This window comes from Pezoporus occidentalis, unplaced genomic scaffold (genome assembly GCF_034315485.1).
Source record: "Pezoporus occidentalis ecotype Australia unplaced genomic scaffold, CSIRO_AGI_Poc_V1 ctg78, whole genome shotgun sequence".
Lineage (NCBI taxonomy): Eukaryota > Metazoa > Chordata > Aves > Psittaciformes > Psittacidae > Pezoporus > Pezoporus occidentalis.
In genome coordinates this window covers 2,474,048-2,495,220 of record NW_026916137.1, presented here as the reverse complement: position 1 = coordinate 2,495,220, position 21,173 = coordinate 2,474,048, and the positions used below count along the sequence as shown (strand labels likewise).

The window sequence follows — 21,173 nt, the reverse complement described above, 5'->3', positions numbered from 1 at the left end:
CAGAAAACTCAGATTCTGAATCCCAGTTTTGGGGCAAAGTTAATTTTGCTGGATGGCTTGTATTCCTATTGGCCTTTTTGTATAATGGTATTGGATGCCAGCTGTCTCTGAATTTAAAGCTGAACAGAAAAGTGTGAGTATCAAGAGAACACAGCTAGAGGAAACAAGGTTAGGAAGGGGATTTACTGAACTAAAAATGCTTATTGTTTAGCATTTAGATAGTAGAGGTGATTATATTAGAATTCCTTGGAGGTAAAGACCGCTGGGGCATTATTCTTAGTATGTCAGATCAGGAATGTGGTGTCTCTATCCATGCATAATGAATTTGGAATCTCATCTCAGGGTTTGGAAGAACTCACAAGCTCCAAGAGGAGTTTTCCTCTGCCTAAAACAGAAGTGTTCATTTAGGTGTGTTTCTGAGGTTTCCATGACTTCAGTCAGAGCACATCTATTTGGTACCTACTTCCTCAGTAAAGACCCCTTCTACAAGAGGATGTCACTCCCAGTTTATTGAAACAAGAGACTCTGGCACAAAATACTTACTATGCTACATAACCAATGGGTAGAGATTTATGCCTCTAGGTATCCCAAACGGGCAGAGATGCTGTACGTAAATACTTCATTTTTCAGCTGCAGATCTTGTCATTAGGGTATTAAGAAAGTAAAAATGTGTTCCTCTTTTACTGACATTGAAGCAAGAACCACAATGAGGGAGCAGGAGTTCAGCAGGTTGTTCACACGGGGCTGTGTGGGTGGAGGGTTAGGGAGAGGTGAAAAGTAGGATAACTGTTTTAAATGCTAGAGTATGTCAGGTACGGCTCCTCCCCTCCTCCTCAGTCTTGGGGTGCAGAAATAGTTCCCTCTTACATTTTCTCCATCAGCCAAGTCAATTTGAAAGACTCCTGTCACATTGCCTCAGTTTAATCCCTTCAGCCATGCTGATGCATCTCTCAGTGGGCCTATAAACTAGATCAGTGAACTAATCTTTTTCCTTAACCTTCTTTTTTAACTCTACTTCAGTGATCCAGTTTACAATATGGCTTTTGAAACATCTGCAACGGTACTGCTGGGGCAGTGATAAGCTATGACACAACACTAGGAATGAATTGCTAGTGGGAGAATGGACAACATCTTAAACCAGCTTCACTGATGAAGAGGGCACAATGGAATCACACCCCCACATACGAAAATGAACCAATTAAGCTGTTCCTTTTCCACAGCCATGCCAGAAGGGTTAGTTCTGTTAAGGATAAGATCATTCAGTAAGAAAATGGCTACTCTTCTTCCAACATCTACTACTGGCTGCTTCTGAGACAAGTTACTGGGCCCCATTTCCCTTACTGTGGTCCAGTGCAGCTCGTTTATTCAGCTGCTCCTGGTAGAATCTGGATGAACAGAGCTAGAATTTGGGCTTAAATGATTAGTCACTAAATTTGTAAGATCTGACCCCCCAGTGGAAACATCACTTGCTTTTACTCCTTCCACATCTTCAGTTCATGATTCTCCACCTTCTTCAGTCTCACAGTTTGGATTTGGCATCTGTTGCAGGGCAGGAAAATAAAGAATCAGTACAAGGGGAAAAGGAAGTTATGTGCTAAGAGATGATGCTTACATTGCGGGCAGATTTCAGGTTGGTCAGAGGACATAGGTGTGAAGTACACAGACATGCGTGGCTTTCTTCTACAGACCCACCTCCAAGGAGACATTTCCTTTTATTACAGTAGGTGAAAACCCCTCAAGTTGTCATCTACATTTATAGCTCCTGTATGGGTGTATGTATTAAAGCCAGTCCAGAGCTGCTTTTTTTGAGAATTTCTAATTATGAATCTGCACTGAAATGACTGATGTTTCAGGCTTTTGCAAAAGCAGAGCTTAGGCTTCTTAGCAATACCAGATTGTGACATTCTCCAGATCTGTACATGTGCGGTTTCTGTCTAAAGCCACTGTGGTTAGCATTTAGCAATGTGACTTCTCCAGTGAAGTAAACACCTTTTCTATCTGTTACTCTTCTTGTTTCACTCAAGCTTGTCAGCTAGAAATGCATTTTGAAAGAGATTTCTTCTGCCCTACAAAGCACTGGAAATAATTCACAAAATTAATTTAGCCATTTTACCCGTTTTGTCAGATACAGAAATCAAATGTCCTTGCATTTATTGTTGACTGCAGAAGTGCAGGCTTCTCCCTGGGATTGCTGCTTGCCAACAAACTTAAGCCCGATTGTCTTGGATTAGACCACTGTATGGGAGAACGCTGTAGCCCAGCAAAGTGGGCATTTGCTTGGGGTGCAGCTAAGGCTGGCAAATTGAGGAGGCATCTATGGATGCTCACTGCTCAGCAGATTTTATTTTTTTTCCCCAACTATAAGTACTACAGTACCATTAATTTACTCCCACCAAACTGGTAAATCTGTCTGCAGTTGAGATATGCTCTTCAGAATTCAATGACCAGGTTTATTCTTCCAAAGGATGCTGGCTTGCAAACACTAGTGGAAAATGTGAGTGAAGTTGATCAAAAGGATCCGAATAAACATCCTATGAACCTTTAGAAAGTAACAGATGTGTAAAATAGAAGGTTTTTTAGTCAGACTCTTTCTGAGGTGTGTCTCTTTTCCTGAGCAACTTCCTGCCACAAGAGCAACACAAAAACCAATTGCATTTATTTCATAGTAATCAAGATATGGAAAACAGGTATTTCAAATCTGACTTGCCCCAGCTACTACACATCTACAAATCTGACCATGAGGGAAACACAGGGAGTTTTCAAAAGAGGTGGGATACACTTTCTGTTAAGGGAAAGGATGGTGTAAACCTGCAGCAACCTTTGATCTGAACTCAAGTTTTGATGCTTTACTGCTGAAGTCATCAAGAAAATTTTGATATTGATTAAACAGGAATGGGACCAAGTTCCAAAATTTAAAAAAAAAAAAAAAAAATGGATGCCAAAGACAGGCCAGCCTGACCTTAAAGTTAAATCTTAGCATCAGGAGGAGCAGAGAACATACCACAGAATCATAGAATGGTTCGGGTTGGAAAGGACCATAAAGCTCACCCAGTTCCAATCCCCTGCCACAAGCAGGGACACCTTCCACTAGAGCAGGTTGCTCCAAGCGCTGTCCAACCTGGCCTTGAACACTGCCAGGGATGGGGCAGCCACAGCTTCTCTGGGTACCCTGTGCCAGTGCCTCAGTACCCTCACATGGAAGAATTTCTTCCTAACTCTAATCTAAATCTACCCTCTTTCAGCCTGAAGCCATTACTCCTTACACGTCCTTACTGGAAACTGAACTAAGGTCTCCCTGGAGCCTTCTCTTCTCCAGGCTGAACAAGTCCAGCTGTCTCAGCCTGTCTCCATAGAAAGGTACTCTGGCCCTCTGAGCGTCTTCATGGCCATATCTGGACCTCTTCTATCAGTATATATATAAAAGTATGAGAGTTGGAAAAGAATAATAATTAAAAAGGCCCAATATCATACCCTCTTCTAAAATGACTGTGTGGCAGCTTTTTATGTCTGCATTTCATGCTTGCACTCTATCTTACTTCCCACATTACTACCACTGTCAGTTCATTCTGCCTTGCTTTCCCAGCTAAGAAAGATCTGATGGTTTTCTTCTTTAAAAGCTTTATACTGACTTACCTTTCCTTCCACAGCCACTTGGCTGAGGGAGAATTTAAAACCCTGTTGTGCAACCAGTAAATGTCCTTCCTATGTGTTGGTCACTTTTTTCATGGATCAAAATGAGTCACTGCATACTGCAGATAGTTTTGCCATCTAAGGCAGATGGTTATGTAGGTGTCTCTGGTTGTCACAATTCCAGTTTTCTTTAATTTTCTGCCTTGATGTACTAGCAAAGACCAATCCGGTATGTTTCCCTCTCACTGCCAAATCAAATTCTCATTTCTGTTTTGCACCTGTATTTACACTTATCATCTCTGCTTTTAACAATGACACCTCTGTATCCCTGATGCTCAGCTGTACAAACCTTTCAGTGATTTCTCCCGCTGCCTTTTGTGTCTTGAGATACAAAGGTCTAGCATTGTTTCCAAACTGCTGCAGTGAATCTTTCTAAGCCTGAAGAGTTCCACTTGGACAAGAGATGCTTACTCGAGACACTTACACCTCAACTTCTCTCTTTATTCAAGTCTCTTTCACGTCATTTGCACCCTGCACTCGTACCTTTAGTGCTATCATCAGTAAACCTCACCTTGCGTTTTCCATCACTACGATCTACAGCCTGCAAACCTGCTCTCCTTGCAGAAAGTAGGCAGCTCCAAAGGGAGGGAGCCTTGTGTTTCAGCATGCTTGTGAAGTGTGCAATAAACCTCATCTGCATAGATGGATCTGACGTATGGATTGGTATTTGCTGTGCTCTTTTCAGAAGGACTTTTATATTGCATCTTAGCTATGTGTGTAAAATGCTTCCTCATTTTACTTAAGTTCAGCCCTAAACAGCGCCGTTGTAAATGTGAAGAGGCAGAATTACACTTTTGATTTTCCACACCTCTACTGTTTTGGATACCTTTTGTAATCCAGTTGGAGCCTACTTTTAACATATTGGCTGTGCAAACACCTCAGCAGGGGCTGCTTACGCCAATGCTTCTGCTTGTCTCAGTCCTTTATGAAACTGATCTTCCTTCTTTGCACTGTAAGACAACAGGGCTAAGCCCCCCTCATTTCCAATGATCTCTGGAAAGGCCTCCGGACGCCGGTGCCGCAGCCTCGCGCATTGCTGCCGAAGGTTGACCCCGATCTCCCTCCTCCCAGCCTTGGAGCAGCACCTCCGCAGTGCCAGCGAGGCAGCGCTTCTGGAGGGGTAGCGGCTGGCAACGGCCACCGGTAGCGCCCGGCGCGGGGCATTGTGGGACCGGCCTGGCACGGCCTGGAGCGGGGCGCTGTGGGGACGCCTTGGCACGGCTCGACCCGACCCGGGGAGAAGGGGAGCGAAAGGCAAAGTAGCGGGGGCTCGGCCCACCCCGTGGCCGGCGGGATGAAGCCGGGGCGCGCCTTCCCCGAGCGCCTCGGCTGCTACTGCCGCCGCTGCCCACCTTCACCTCGCCCCGCCCGGCCCGGCGGCTGCGGGGCGGGCCCGTGAGCGCGCCCGGGCGTTGCTAACGGCGAGGAGCTGGGCCCCGTTTCTCAACGGCTCGCTTCCTCAGTGCCGGTGAAGTGAGAGGCGGTCGCGGTGCCTGCGGGAGAAGCCGGCAGCGTGAGGAAGACGCCACTCTCTCGCCGCGAGGAACGCAGCCGCCACCGCTGCGGCGTTTCCCTCCTTCCCTCCCTCCCTCCCACCCTCCGCCGTAGCCGGGCTCAGGTAAAGCAGGGCGATGGACACGGGTGGCCCCGGTTTGTTCCCCCTGGCGCCGCGCTTCTCTCCTCACGGGTTTCGCGCCTCTTTGTCCTGCCGGCCGAGAGGGCACCGCTCTCCTGCTGCTCTCTTCCTTCTACCCTGCGAAGCCGGGCGGTGGGCAGCCCGGCAGGGGAGCCGAGCTGCCGTGCTTGGGGTGTTCCCTGTCCTTCCTCCTCTCGTTCGGGGGCGTATGTGCACGGTTGCATTATGCCCAGGGAGTTGCCTCTCTCCTACCTCCACGCCCTGCTAACTGGCCTTCTCGCAGGTGGGGTGGCGTTATTCGCGCTCTTTTTCACCTCACAGTCTCCTTTCTTCTCCCTCCGGTGCATTCCCCCCCCCCTCCCCCTCCATATCTCCCCTCGCGTTTAAATGACTGTCCTTTGGAAGTAGCGGGTAGGGGAAAAATGGACCGTTTGGCAGCTGTCAGGGCTGCAGCCTGAGTCACAGGCTGACAATCCTCCTGCAGACATTGCAATGGGCTTGGCTTCCGCCCTCAGATCTCGACTTCCTCGTTCGGTTTGGTCTGTACAGTGAAGCCAGGAGAGAGGGAGGAGGGAGTGACAGGGCAAGATGAAGCTTGCAGTAAAAACTCTTCAGATAGCTTGTGCTTTCAGGCATCACCTCCAACTGAGTAGGGAAAGTTCTCTGGCTTTTAGTGGTATCGTTACCAACCTGCCTCCAGTAGGTGTGGGAAGTAATAAATTTCATAGCCCCCAAGGGTAGTGTGTACCCAGTGGGTTTCATAAGGATTGCTTCTTATTTGTCTAAACACAGGGTGAAATGACTTTTATAGCAGTAACATGCTTCTGGTAATAAAGTGGAATTTCTCAGAAGTAAACTGCATTGGTCGGGAGGCTCTTCATGCAGTGTCTGTCAAATTCCACCTCTTTTTTTTTTTTCTCCTTAAGGTTCGTTTCCCTTCTCCTTTTATTTTTTTTTCCCCTCTTGAAGCTTTGTGCTCTTCATCTGTCTTTTTCCATAGCTTTTTCTTCTGTATGCTCTGACATGATGTCCTGACATGTGTCTTACTCCACACTCCATTAGAGTGGAGTAAGAACCTAAGCTTTTTTCTAAGTGAGCAGGTCTGTCCTAAAGAGAATATTCTCTCAAATAATGCATAAGAATTTTCTGCTTCAAACCTGAAGATACATTGTAGTAGATGGACTTTGGCCTGTAGATGATGATTTCTATGTCTCTGCCCTACGCTATAAAGAAATATAAGTTAATTTACAGGGAGGCTGTTGAACCATGGCTTGAAAGATTAAATTGCACATCCTTAACCGTCATCATATATGTCTCCAGTCTGTAAGGCTAGATACAGTAAAGTTTTAACTGCAAAGTAACAGCATTCTAATCAGTTACTGCTTGTGTAAAGACGCTTTTGAAATTAGTCACTAGGTAACAATGTGACTAAGTTCACTTATCCATGGCATTCCAGTAAAAATGGCAAATAGTGGTGCAGATATGTATTGACTCATAGATGCACTGTCTGCAACTATAGCACTCTCTCCAAAGTTTAAATGAGATAAGCAAATATTTTTGTTAACTAGAAAGTTGTAATGAGGAGGAAGCAATTGATAAATGTAAGTGGAGTTGCCTTTAGCACAAAAGAGTTTTGAGGTTATTAATCACAATTGTCAAAACTGTATAAACACAAGATTGTGCAGCTAATCTGACCTTGTAAAAATAACTAGAGTGAAGTCATGCAATGGTTCCATGAAGCTCTATGTCAGGTGGAACTGTTTAAATCGATGTGTTTTCCTTCTTGATAGCTTTATTTGTTCACTTATTCATAATGTGTGCACCGTCTTTCTGGAGGTGGACAGGCAAAATTTTCAGTAACTCTAAGGCAGCTGCAAAATTGCTGGCAGTGGATAGAAACAGGGGTCTGAAATTTTCATGCTTACTGACCTGGAACCTTAAAGTGAGTATGCCCAGTGCCAAGCTGGTGAGTTGCATGGTTCTTTTTGTAATATAACGTCAGGTCTTTGATGCCTGCCTTGTATAGCCAAGATTTTAGAAGTTCTCTGGAGAAGAGACTTTGACTTCAAAGTTTGCTCTGCTGGGTAGCATGTGGCTGTTTCTGTATAAACAGGAAGACTGTACAGTTGGGTTCTGTCTGTCCCGGAAGAATGGGTGTAAAAAACTGAAAGCATTTTATTGGACTTTGTTTGCATAGATTGTAAGGTTATTTATTTCATGATTCTGGGATTACTTTTTTTTTTTGTTCAAGTTATTCTTGTAAGAAAAAAATTGGAGAGACTTAAGTTCTTGGTTTTGGTGTTGTTTTTTTTTTTTTTCTAATTATTATTTCTTCTAGGTGGATTTTGATGTGTTTCAGAATGGTTTTAAGAAGACAAAAGTGTTGAGAGCTCCATCATAATCTTTTAAGTGAATCAGTAGTGAATAAGTAATAATAATAAAACCAAGAGGAATAAAATTACTTGTCCAGTAAAGTTACAGGAAAAGGATTAGAAGAGTTTTTCATTTAGGAGGTTGAAATAACCTTGTTGTGTGCTGTATAACACATTATTTTGTTATTATGCAAAATGTTAAAGAGTGGTAGTGGGTGATAGATCTAATACTCATCTTTGAGTTAAAAACTGCAGTGGAGTTAGATGCCACAGATGCTTAAATCTCTCTGCAACAGTATTTGGCACTGCAGATAGTCTCAGCATTTGCAATAGAAATTACATTTACCAGTGCAACAAACTGTCTTCAAAACTTGAACCATTATTATCTTGGCAGGTCTTTAAAAATAATGTACTAAATGCTTATAGTAACTAATAATTCACAGGTTAGTCCTCTGTCAGACTGTTTACATGCAGGTACAAGGGAGTATATGTATTTCAGTGTGTCTACTAAGTATGTGAAAATATACTTCAGTTGTACTAGGGGATTAGCCTGTCTATACCCCAAAATTCAGATTTTGTTCTGTTAATCTCTGGCATGCTGAACAGATAGGACAGGACATGTCACAGGTGTTGTGATTTATGAGCTGATTTTGCTGAATTTTCTGTTCCTACCCCTGCTTCCATAGGCCCATGTCTTGTCCAGATTTATGTCACTTTGGAATTGGTGTGACTGTAGTAGGGTGAGATTGCATGTGGACCCACTGGAGGTACAGGAACTCATCTGGTTAATGCAATGTTTACTGAAAGGGGAAGTCAAACTTAAGGTTTTCTTACCCCCACCTCTGCACACTATATCTGCTTTCTTGTGTGGTAACTTCAGGCTATTGGGTAATGTGCTGAACCTTACTGATGACTAGAGTGCATTTCAGAGGCTCAGTGTTAGGTACGCATCTACTAAAAGTCTTGAGTGTATGACTTAATTTGTTTTGACTCAGTAATGCACTTGGTGCCCGTTAACATAGATTTTTGTCTTTGATTTCTTGTATAAATATCTTATTAGTCTTTGTTTTCTTAGTTTATAATTGAGGCACAGCTGTCTGCATGTTAAGTAGAGAAATTGTGTGCCTTATGTTAAGTCTTCTGTGGGTTGAAACAAAACTATAATAGCATAGGATTGCCTACAGCGGCATTGTTTTTGCTGGCAATTGCTCTAGCTTAATGGTGGCTTGGTGACCTTGTACCTTAAATTTCTTTTCACTTTAAGCACACCATGGTTCTAATTGAGTTTCTTAGTTTAGAAAGAGATGGAAACTAGCAACCTGATTTGAATAGAGTATGATGAGACAAATATACAAATGCAACTTCTGCCCTGGAAGCTAATGCAAATGGGTGTTGTCCAACTAAATGAAATGCATCAATTTACAAGTTCATCTTAATTATGGTTTATCCGCTTCACTTCTTTCTTTAGCGGCTGTGAGAACTTGTTCTCTGTACTTAAAGTAATAATCTCAACACCGATTCATCTTGCAATCCCAGGCTACTGTAGTGTTTAACGTCTTCAGACCTCACTCTAGTGCAGTCATGTTCAGTGTAATGGACCAGTCTCTCTTTTCAGCTAGAGGCTCTTTGGCCTGTTACTATTCAGTACAATATGTTGCCTTTCTCAGCATCCTAAAAAGTGTAAAGAAATAGTAGGGCCTCCAATTTTCCAGTGATGGGAACTGTGATTGATTTCATTGTTTGATACCTCTGGATCTAGGACTGCTAAGTCATGTCCTTTTGAAAGGACTGTAAAATTGATCTAGCACACTTGTCCACTGCAAATTATTTCTTATGGAGGTACTACAAATGTATTGCTGTTGGATGCAGAGAGGTATAATGAAATACATCTCTGAATAATGTGGTTTGACTCCATGACCTCTTTATGAAATTTATGCCTCTAGAGTTTTGTACATAGGGTTTGTATTCTACTTGTCTTCATGACCAGAAATCTAAATTTCTCCTAATGCATGTATGCGGCTCTACTGAGAGTAGTAAATAAAACCGCACGGATGAGTGATTTCAGTAAACTCAGGCTAATAATTAATGTATGTTGAGGGAAACTTAACTTGGAAATCTGTATCATAAAGTCTCCTCAACTGATGAATACTTCCATTCATCAAGAGCTACCATTTTAATGAGTCTCGGCAGGAAATTCATTGTGATATATGCCTCAACACAGAACTGGAGTTCTGATTTGAATGAAAGCAAAGTAGGCATTTGGACTTGTAAGAAAAGAGGTTTAGAGAAATTCTGCACTCAACTTTGACAGTCTTGTGCAATCAGACTTCTTCCCCCCCCCCTATTGGGCAGCTTCCTGTTTAAAATCTAAGATTTAAAGCGTGCTCTTGTAATAGTTTACTCCCTTTTTTATTGTTTGTAGTGATGAGAGTACATTCATCTGTGTTTTTCTTTTAAGGTCAAGACTTTACCAGTTCACTTAAATTTAAGCTCTTTTAAATCAGCCTTGGAGGTGATGTAGCTTAGACTCGGGTAAAAGTTGGTTCTGGCCAATGCTTAGTCCAGCAGTTTTATTGACATACTTGTTGTTTTAAATAGCCAAGGGAAAAAAAGGAAACCTACAGCAAAACTTAAATTTATTTCAGTTGCTATTTTTTCTCCAAATGTGACTGACTTAAATCAACTGTTTGTAGGTAAGTTTTTAGTCAGTAAGGTCTTTTTTGGCAGGGACTGTTACACTGTAGGTCTGCTTGTCATTTAGTGCAAGAGATTCATTTTGCTATGCTCACAATGGATAAAATCAATTGTTGCAGAAGGGCTCTAAGAGCAAGGCCATGGATCCTTAGAGGCCTTGTGTGAGCAAAGCAAGGTGTAGGCCTCACAGGTAACCAGAAACTGGATGTGGGAGGAGAATGTGAAGGAAGCTGTGTAGAACTAACCAATACTGTTCTGACTAGTAGGCGTGGCTAAACACCACGCGGATATAAGCGAAGTGCGCCACAAATAGAGTGGAAGTTTGCTTATCACCCATATTGGGTTGGCGTGTCTTGCCTCTCCTCGCCGTTAACAATCAATTATTTTTAAATGTGTGAGCACAAATTAATTTTCATTCATGGTGTTTCTTTTCTAAACTTGATAGCTTATTTTAGGGTTTGGGCAGAGTTGAACAAATCTAAGATGCTTAAATCTAAGAACTTGGCAACAAATACAGAGTGTAAAGCTGAAGTCAAACTAGTGAACTGGATGAGAAAGTTCTTGCCTAAGCACTTGGAATTAGTTGGTTGATGAGGTAAATTGACTTTTGACAGCTTTTTAAATGTAGAAGAAGAAAAATGCTTTCTGGCTTCTGTTTTGGCCATGTAATTCCTAGTTCAAAGTGTACAGGAAGGCGTTGACATTTTTCTTTGACCTTTTTTCCTAGCTCTTTTTTTAAATGCTTGGGGGTAGCTGTGTGTTTCACAGTTGGTGGAGCAGATGAGGGGTGGATTTGAGATGAAGGTATCCAAAATCAAATTAATTCCTAAATTGCTGATTGCAGGTAGCTAGAAAACCATTTTAGTTAGTTTTTGCTTGTAAATGTATCTGCACTAGTCAAAGAAATAGTTTTTAAAAAATTATTAGTATTAATGGAGTTACATTTTTTAGCAGAGTATCACTTAATATATTTTATTCTTCACAGATGTTGTTCAGATGTCTTCATTTCTGTTGTTCAGAGACAAAGATGCTTTTATCTCTTTGTCATGAAATAAAAGAGAAGGCTGTGTGGAGACCTCATAGCAGCCTTCCAGTATCTGAAGAGGGCCTATAAAGATGCTGGGGAGGGACTGTTCATCAGGAATCATAGCAATAGGACAAGGGGTACTGGAACAGGTTGCCCAAAGAAGTGGTAAATGCACCATCCCTGGCAGTGTTCAAGGCCAGGCTGGACAGAGCCTTGGGTGACATGATCTAGTGTGAGGTGTCCCTGCCCATGGCAGGGGGGTTGGAACTAGGTAATCTTAAGGTCCTTTCTAACCTAAGCCATTCTATGATTATGTGAAAATGTATTCAGACTTTACAGAATTGTTTAAATAAATGGATATGGAAGTATGGATGACTAGTAACAGTAATTAAGCAGTTGGATACTTGAAACTGTCATGTTGCAAATGGACATGTCTGCTTATTGACAAAGGGAATTTCCTTTCTCAAAAGAGCATAAATACAAAGTAAGATTTCTTCACAAAACCTCTTTAAACTGTGATTTTAAATTTGTGGCTTAAACCAGTTTACTTAGATTTTATCATCAAGGCTGTATTCCAGTATGAATGTTTATAGCAGATACTAAAGTCTTTGACCTTTCATTATGCAGTAAATTACTCTGAATTATTTAATGGCCTTTCCCAAGCCAAAGTTTTGTGTAGATGAACTTGAGCCTGTAGTTTAATGCAGTATATGATGGGAAGTAGGATCACCACCTCCTTAAGATAGTGTTTTACGGTGAACTGGCCACCGGTATCCGCAAGAGAAGTGCCCCAAAGAAGAGATATAAGGACTCCCTGAAACAATACCTTAGCCTTGGCCACATTGGCTACCATCAGTGGTCCACCTTGGCCTCCAGTCGGGAGACTTGGAGACACACCATACATAATGCCGTTGACTCCTTTGAGAACTCACGCAGAACTAGGCTTGAGGAGAAAAGACAACGTGGAAAGAATTGCACCCTGCCTATACCACCCAAGGAGACCTTTTGCTGTGCTTTTTGCAGCTGGATTTGCCCATCTCATATTGGCCTTTTTAGTCATCAGTGCACTTGTAGTAAGCGTGGGTAAAGCCCTTCCCAAGTCTTCATTCACAAAGTCAAGCCATGATGATGATGGGAAGTAGATTGGGCAGAGAAGAGATTCAGAGCAGCCCTGCGGAGAAGGACTTGGAGGTCTTGGTCAATGAGAAACTGAACATGAGCCGGCTTCAGTGTGCGCTCGCAGCCCAGAAAGCCAAGTGTATCCTGGCTTGCATCAAAAGGAGCGTGACCAGCAGGTCGAAGGAGGTGATCCTGCCCCTCTACTCTGCTCTTGTGAGAGCTCACCTGGAGTTTTGTTTGCAGTTCTGGTGTCCTCAACATAAAAAAGACATGGAACTGTTGGAACAAGTCCTGAGGAGGTCCATGACGATAATCAGGGGACTGGAGCACCTCCCGTATGAAGACAGGCTCAGAAAGTTGGGGCTGTTCAGCCTGGAGAAGAGAAGGCTGTGTGGAGACCTCATAGCAGCCTTCCAGTATCTGAAGGGGGCTTATAAGGATGCTGGGGAGGGACTCTTCATTAGGGACTGTAGTGACGGGACAAGGGGTAATGGGTTCAAACTTAAACAGGGGAAGTTTAGATTGGATATAAGGAAGAAGTTCTTTACTGTGAGGGTGGTGAGGCACTGAAATGGGTTGCCCAAGGAAGCTCCATCCCTGGTGGTGTTCAAGGCCAGGTTGGACAGAGCCTTGGGTGGCATGATTTAGTATGAGGTGTCCCTGCCCATGGGAGGGGCGTTGGAACTAGATGATCTTAAGGTCCTTTTTCCAACCCTAAAGATTCTGATTCTATGAAGTCTACAATGAGAACCCACAATGAGGAAGATGTATTAGTATTTTTTTTCTTTAAAAAAAGGATTGTCAGTTTATTAGAAAAACTGGTGTAACTTCTGAAAATTGTCTGCATGTTGTCTGCACAGTACTGGCATATAGATATTGACAGTCAGTTTATCTTCTTCCTCCACATGTGGAAGTTAATCTTTTTGCATGGCAAATTTAAAGTTTTTTCCTAATGAGCAGAACAATAAAGGTAGCTTTTAGGTCGTTATTGCTCTGAAAACTTAGTGGAGATTTAACTGATAAATATTGCCATGCTGTATTATGCCAATTCTATCATGAAAAAGTACAACTGCAGTAATGGTTCAGCTCTTACTTGTGTAGATAAGGAGAAGAATATAATAGAAAGGTTTGGGTTGGAATGGACTTTAAAGGTCATCAAGTACAAACTAGGGACACCGTCCTCTAGACCAGGTTGTTCAAAGCCCTGTCTAACCTGTCCTTGAACAATGCCAGAGATAGGGCAGCCACAGCTTCCCTGGTCAACCTGTGCCAGCGCCTCACCACCACAGCGCTATAGTGTATATGGTTGTGGAGAATGTTGTTAACTATGAAGAAACACTTGAAACAATTCTGCTACTCTGTGGTCAACATTTCCTTATGTTGACTTTTACTCTGTTAAGCCAGAAAGCAAAACTTCGTTGGAAACTTCCAAGTTATATTGCCTTCTCTTACTGGGACCATGGAATGTCAATAGGATGTCAATAGGGGATAATTTTTTTTTTTTTTTTAAGTCTTTTCTTCTAATACCAGAACGTAGAAAATTTTATATGCCCATATAGCCATGATTGTACTTCAAATGCCCTTGCTTCTACTTAGTTCAGACTGAAAGATGAGTCTGTTCTTCTCCTGTAAAACACAAATCAACACTTCAGGACATCCAGACCGGAGGGCATGGTTGGGTGATTTCTAAAATAAGAGGTGCCTAATGCTGTTCCTTTTTAAACACTGATGTATTTGACATTTAGGAAAGAAAGCACAGGTAAGGAAAGGAACAATGTAACCAGAGAACAAGTCTGAGGCTGAGAGGTACAGACTGGACAAGTGTTCCTGTTCGCTTCGCTGCACCAGGGGCTTCTCTAGAACATTGCTTATAATGGATACCTAAGTAAGAAGCCACGATGCTGTGCAAGATGTTGAACACAACAGGCAAATGTTGCAATCTGAATGTTTCGAAGTTTTTGAGACCATCTTGAATTCGGTGTTTATTCTCTGCAAGGTTGTTTTCAACCTGGCCTCCTTATACATCTTGGAGCTAAAGGCTATGTAGCTTTTCCTTCAGTGGAGGAGTTGCTGTTCTCCTATCCAGAAAGAGTGACTCTCCTCCTGCCCCCTACCTCCAAGATCACCTTCATAATCAGAGGTAGATCTTCTTTATTAATCTGTATGTATAGCTAGAAGAGTTGAGAATCAAACATGGACCCATAAAAGTGGTAGACTTCTCTGTGTCAGGGTTTTTGCCTACCATCCCTAATAGCTATTGTTAATGGCAGAGCAGAACTATTTGAAACAAGAATAAAAAGATGAGTTCTAGCAGAAGGCAGTTTGTACCCATAGTTTGGCACAGAAGGTTGAGGTGTGAGTGTCCACAGAAGCCACATACATGCAAAATACTTTTTTCTAAAAGACTGAAAGAACTGTGGTTTTGCTATCTGTATTGAGGTGTGATTGCTTTGTTCCTTGTTCCCTCTTGTGATGAAATGAAACCTGGAGCGGACAAAGATGATAGGGAGACCTAACTGATATAGAACTGTGTATTGGAAGAGCTCCCTTCCACTTCAGTGTCACAGAGTTCTTGGCAGATATCTCTTTAGTCTTAAATCAGAATATTAGGGAAGGCATGAAAAGTGACCCTGAGGTAACAAGGACAGGCTGAAACTTTCCAAGCTCTTCCTTCACCTCTCATGCAATGTCCTTAGGGAATTCTGCATGCCTGATCAGAACTTTTACAGTCCATTATGTCTCCTGAAAAGAAGTCTTGCAGCAAAACAGCTTGAACAGCCAGGATGGGCTGCAGTTTTCTGAACTACAGCTGTCTCCTTAAGTGGGATTACTTTGCTGAATGGTCACGAAGAATGCGTTCTCCCCCTGGAATGTTTTCTTTGTGGGCACACTGTCTCTGGAAAAGGAATTCTCTCCTCTGCTGAGAAGGCATGTACTGTACATGCACTAATGAGAAACAACAGTTGCAGAAAGTGTATTATGCGGGATTGTAAACTTTGAATATTTATTCCAAGTGAATGGGGTTGGGTGGCAGCCAGCCTAGCTTTGTCATGCTAAAGACTGGACTTGAAATCAACAAAAGGCTACCCTCCCCCTCCCTAAACCAGTGCTTGATGTGTTTAAACAATGTGCACAGGCTTCATAGAACTGATTAACTTTATTGGTGCCATGTACATGGTAATGGTTCTTTGGTCTCACTGAACTGAGAAGTTGCAAGTAAAATAGGGGCAATCGTCCCCTCCTTAGCATTTACTTAGGGAAGCTATGCCTGCCTGTATTTGTTCATAACCTTCAGTGGTTAGTTTCTTTGTGGTATGCAGTGAAGTTGGCCAAGATAATTTCTGTGCTTGTATACCCTGTGGTGAAGGCTGCACCATCCCGCCGCTTTCACTCTTTGGTACCCAAAACTAGCCTCTTCAGATTAGCATTGACTTACATTACATCCACAGGTGCTGTGCTTGTGTCTTCTGTTCTCCCAGTCTTGCCATTCATTTGAACTCAGTGAAGAGAAAAGTTAATTACTAAGTGGCATGTAAGGACAGTGTCTTAATTGTTTGTGGCTTTGGGGCCTTTGCAATTTGCCATGGAAAGTCCCAGCTTCACAGAGCAAACCTCCTGTGTCAGCTGTTACAGTAGAATATGCAAGAGCTTGCTTCACACATACCAGAAGTGGTACTTGACAGCTGAAGAAGGCTGGACATACAGAAACCGAGAAACGTTTATTCCATGTTTGTCTGAGGATGTGTGCTGGGTACATTTAGGCCACTTGGAAGGTAAGGAATTCCCTTTAACTTCATTCTTCTGTCTTGCGTGTAGTCTGGTCGGCACATCACTTTTGTGTAATGCAGGTATCATTTATACATTAGATAACTAGATTCTTTATTCTTGGAACCTGAGCATGCAGAGAGGGCACTTTAGTGCTCTACCTTGGGTTTAACTTACAGCAATAAACATGGTAGCTGCAAGTCTGGGCAGCACTACAGTCAAACTGAATATGCAAGAATAATTGCCAGCAATCTGCATTCCAGTTGTGAAATAAATCTTTCAACAATGTATTGTGTGCGTCAGACTGTGACTAGAGAGGAAAGCACTGAATTACAGTGAGCTAATAGCAATCATTATGAATCCCAAATAAAGCTTAACTAGAAGAAATGAGTCTGCGTGGCAGCATGGCATTCTGAACACAAAGGCGGAGTGGAGCTGAAAGCTTTCAGCTTGGGAGGCTATGTGTGAAGGAGTATTAATGGCAAACTCTTGTCTGATGCTGTATTCCTTTGTGAGATAACTGGTAACTGTAAACTTGTGATTCTTTGAGTTCAGTCTGAAGCATCAAGTACTGGTGTGTCACAATATATTGAACTTGAAACAAGCAGGTATCATCAGCCCATCAGTTTAGCCTTCTGCCAGCTTTTCCCCTTACCGCTACCCCAGTGGCATTCAATTCTCATATTTCACTAATGATTCAGACCTTTTTTTTATTTTATATATATATATAGGTGTTGTTTACACATTGGAGCAGTTTGTGCTAAGTAGCTTCACAGTTTTCTTTCCCATAAACATCCTGGCACACGGAGCTGTGAAGTGTCAGCCTAGTATGTCCTAACTAAACAGATCTGAACACTTTCTAAGTGAACCCAAGGGAATTACAGGGAGGGGTTTTTGGTGGGTGAGGTTTTGTTTTTTGATGTTGTCAGTTCATGGTCACTGTAGGCAGTCTGGCCACAGAAGTCTACTTACTGTGCTTTCTAGCTGCACTGCATGCAACTGTGTTGATTTGATGAACTGCATTCAGCTGGCTGGGAAAGTGAAACAGTTGAGTCTGCAAAAATAATGCAAGAATTGGCTGTTCAGATTGTATGCTTAGTGAGGATTCCCATCATATAAATGTTACTGAGCAAACTTAGTTTGAATCATTAGCTGCTTCTCAGAGTCAGGTTATTTTTAAAATGCTGTGTATTAATAAAGAATCAAGTTTCTTCACTGAGGACAACTTGGTTGTAACTGAAATGGGTCTGTAAGCATAGTGGTGTAGTTTTCTAGTGTAAAAGTCTTGTCTTGCCTGTAGAAATCATGCATCTTCCCTTTGCTCTGTGAGACACCTTTTGTATTGCATTCTTTCACAACCTGCTAGAGGTATATAACATGAGAACTGTGTTCCTGAAATACTTTTAAAATGTAAATGTATAAACAAAGAGAAGTTAACTTGCTAACTTTCTAATTCTAGTCTATATGTGTTTTCTATTTGTCACCCTTATCTTTAGGGCAGTTCCTCTTCCACTGCTCATATAAAGGCCATTAGACAAACCACGTGTGTGTGATCATTTAATGTGAAATCATAGAAAGTTTTTATAGCACTGCCTTACTGTTGGATGTGAAGCAAAAGAAAACTTCCAGTAATGTACATCCCTTTTCACACAGGCTCAGTCTTACAGCAAGGTTCTGAAATGGTGATCTGAATCACATACAATGCCTGTGTCTATTTTATGTAGCCCACTATTTCACAAACTTTTAATAATTCATCAAAGTAGAGAAATAGTGTGTGATTAAAACTGGCTATTCCAGTGTATCTTTGTATTAATGAGGCTGAAGCCTCAAAAGAATGTTGTGGAGATCCCTACTTTAACGGCAGTTCATATGGCTCTAACTAGAAGTGCTTCCTTGCCTAGTTAGGGCTCTAATACTTGTTAGTAAGTGGGATGCTTTAGCTGTTGCTATTGATGCTCTTCTGAATTCTATTGCTACTTCAGCCATTACCTCCATAGTTTACCATAGCCCAAGCTGCTCTCATTGAGCAATGGCTTAGTCCCAGAAACAATTCTGTGGCTGCTGACAGAGTAAACACTGGGGGGAGAGGAGGCAATAATACAAATAGTTCTGGAAAATTAAATTGCAAACAGATAATGTCCTATGCTTCTAGCAGTTGTATAACACTGTGATCAAAAGGAAGGGGCTTTATAGCAGAGGCATCTTTTAGACCTTTCCAAGCCAGCCAGGTGTTTATTTCCAGCTTTTTGGAAAGCACTTGGTGCTTTAAATAGGGAGAGAAGTGTGTGAAGTGTCTGATAGCCTTAAGGCTGTGGAACTGTAGGAGGTTAAGGCAAACTTTTGTCCATATGATTGTATTCACATGAGGGTTTTTGTTAATTCTGCTTACTTAAGGGAATGCATGGCATCTTAACTTAAAGCCAGTGTTTAACTTGTTCATCTCAAAAGAATCTGTAGGGAAATATGTATGCAAAGGATTTTTGAATTTATTGTTTTTTAAGGTTGGACTAAATATTATCAATGTCTTGATCCCATCCTATTCATGACTGTAGAGATTGCTTTGCCTCCATCTGTAACTGCATGGCATCATTGTGGCAATTATGTAGTTAGTTAAATGGCAAAAGAATGTCTTTTGGCACATGAAATAATGAAAAACAAGCAATGTTTGACCAGCCTGTTCCTCAGACTGCTATGAACCACAATAAGGAAGCATCCTGGGTTAACAGGGAAGTGACTGTAGTATTTCATATTTGGAAACAATACTAGGAAGGAGGCATTTAAACTCAAAACAAGGATGGTCTGTCTTTCTTCTGTATTTTTTTGTCTTCTAAGCCATAGACTGTTGTTGCATCAAAAAGAATATTGTTAACGGTATTCTCCTCTGACAGTTGCACAATAGCCATGTAAAGATAAATGTCCTTGCCCCACATAATTATCTACACCCAAAATGCAAGCTACTAGGCAAACAAATAACTTCCTAATTTGTTCCTAAAATGGCAATGACTTGCAATCATTGGGAGTTGCTGTGAGGCTGCAAGAGCTTAGAGGGCTCGCTTCCTTCACCACTTCAGGGTTTTTTAGAAATGCCCAGTGAAGTGCAGCCTAAACTAGGAAGATGAATTTTGCAGCCCATGAGGTGGAACTTGCTGAATCTGATTCCTCTGGTACTGTTCTTGTGGAGAAGACAAATTAATGGTTGGTTTGTGGTACAGCTAGTTTAGAGGCCCTGTGGGTTAGAAGTCAGCCTTGAGAGTAGCACTAATACCATGTTATCTTAGCATGATCCTCAATTTTTTTTAGTTCTAGTACCTGATGATTCTGTTCTGGACCATATGAAATGGTGGTAACAAGACTGTTTGCTGCTGTCATGCAATAGGGTAATTTTCAAGTCTGTTTAAATTTTGAGGTGCAGACCATCTCTGAATCTCCTTGCTATTTGGTAGTACTGGCATAAAAAAATCCCTTAGTGTTTGGTGAGATTTTTTTTAAATTGTTAGGCTATCTAACTTATTGCTGTGAAAGATTTTGGTTTCAGTTTTGGGAATAAAATGGGACAGATGATACAGAAAGATCCTGTACTGGCTGAAGAATGCAGTCTTGCTGTGTGCAAGATAATTCAGCTTTCTCCTCCTGTGAGGAATTTGATTAACCTCTCTGTAGCTATCTTCTTTCCTTAGTTCTCTTCAGCTCTAGAACTGGCTTTCAAGATACTCTTTAAAAGATTTATTGTGGTCTTATGTATTTCTTACCAAGAAAAGAATTAGCCTTTATCCCAGAAGAAATCTCCAAAGTGTATTGAATGCATGTATTTCAACAGTAAGGAAGTGAGGAATATGTTTCAGTGTAACGTAGGACACTTCAGATGGCTGGTTACTTAGGATTCCTCAGGAAATGATGAAACTGAATTTAGCCGAAGCATACTGCTTCTGTGTCCTGCCTGATTATAGCCAAAAAAGGCAACTGGTTAGATTCTGGGAGTTGCATAGGCAGGAAACTCTGTAATGGAGGGTAGAACAGAGATGTTGCTTTGCCAAACCTGATACAACTCTGAACACAATTGAATATTTATTTCTCATTATTATTTTTCTCCCTTCTTCTCTCCTCTCCCCCCCCCTCTTTTTTTTTTTAACCCTTTGACCACAATGTGCAGATGATACTCTGCAATGTCATGGAGTCCCAATATCTTTTCTTGAATTCTTAGTCTTCTCTATTTCCTAAATACTCTCCTGGGCTAGCTGTTGTAGGGTGGTCTTGCAGCTCTCTTGAGAACTCAGAGTTTTTATGGCAGACTCTTGATTGCTGCATCTTATCTCTGGAACAAGTCTCTTCATCATGTGCCCGTTAAAATCTGGGGCTTCAACAAAAAATATGAAAAGCTAGGATGGAGGAGTTGCTCTGAGAGTCACCATTGTGGCGACTGAGGTGGAAGTGTCAGTGACCCTGTGGGGAAAGGACAAATGAGGTAAAGTGTGGGATAGCTGCTTGGCATATCCTGTAAGGCTTGGGACAAAGATTTGAAACCCAAGCTAAATGAAACAATTATTTATAGGGTAATTTTCTCTTTGCTAAAGAATTTTTGACTGTGAATATACAGCTAGCCATACAGTCTCTGGCATAAAGTTGCATACCACCTACAGTGATACATTTGTTGAAAGGAATTTCCCTACATGCTTACAAATGACTGGTGTGGGCATGTGTGCCTATCATTATTATAGCTGATGTTTTTCTGGCTTCATTCACAGCTTGCTAATGCTGGGACTCAACATCTCTTGTTGCTCTCATGCATATTTTGGGAGTTGAACTGCTTCTGTCCTGCTCTCGGTATCTATAGTAAGATTTCACCTATGTAACTTGCAGGCTGGTTTTGCTC

The 21,173-nt window shown here is 41.8% G+C and overlaps 1 protein-coding gene across 1 annotated transcript in view; it reads left to right on the top strand.

Annotated features, from left to right (window-relative positions):
• The first annotated feature begins 5,154 nt into the window (after positions 1-5,154).
• Positions 5,155-21,173, top strand: part of MYH9 (myosin heavy chain 9) — a 73,845-nt gene continuing 57,826 nt past the window's right edge. The window contains exon 1 of the mRNA XM_062602626.1: positions 5,155-5,308. The gene's annotated coding sequence lies outside the window, so the exon portion shown is untranslated. The remainder of the gene's footprint in view (positions 5,309-21,173) is intronic.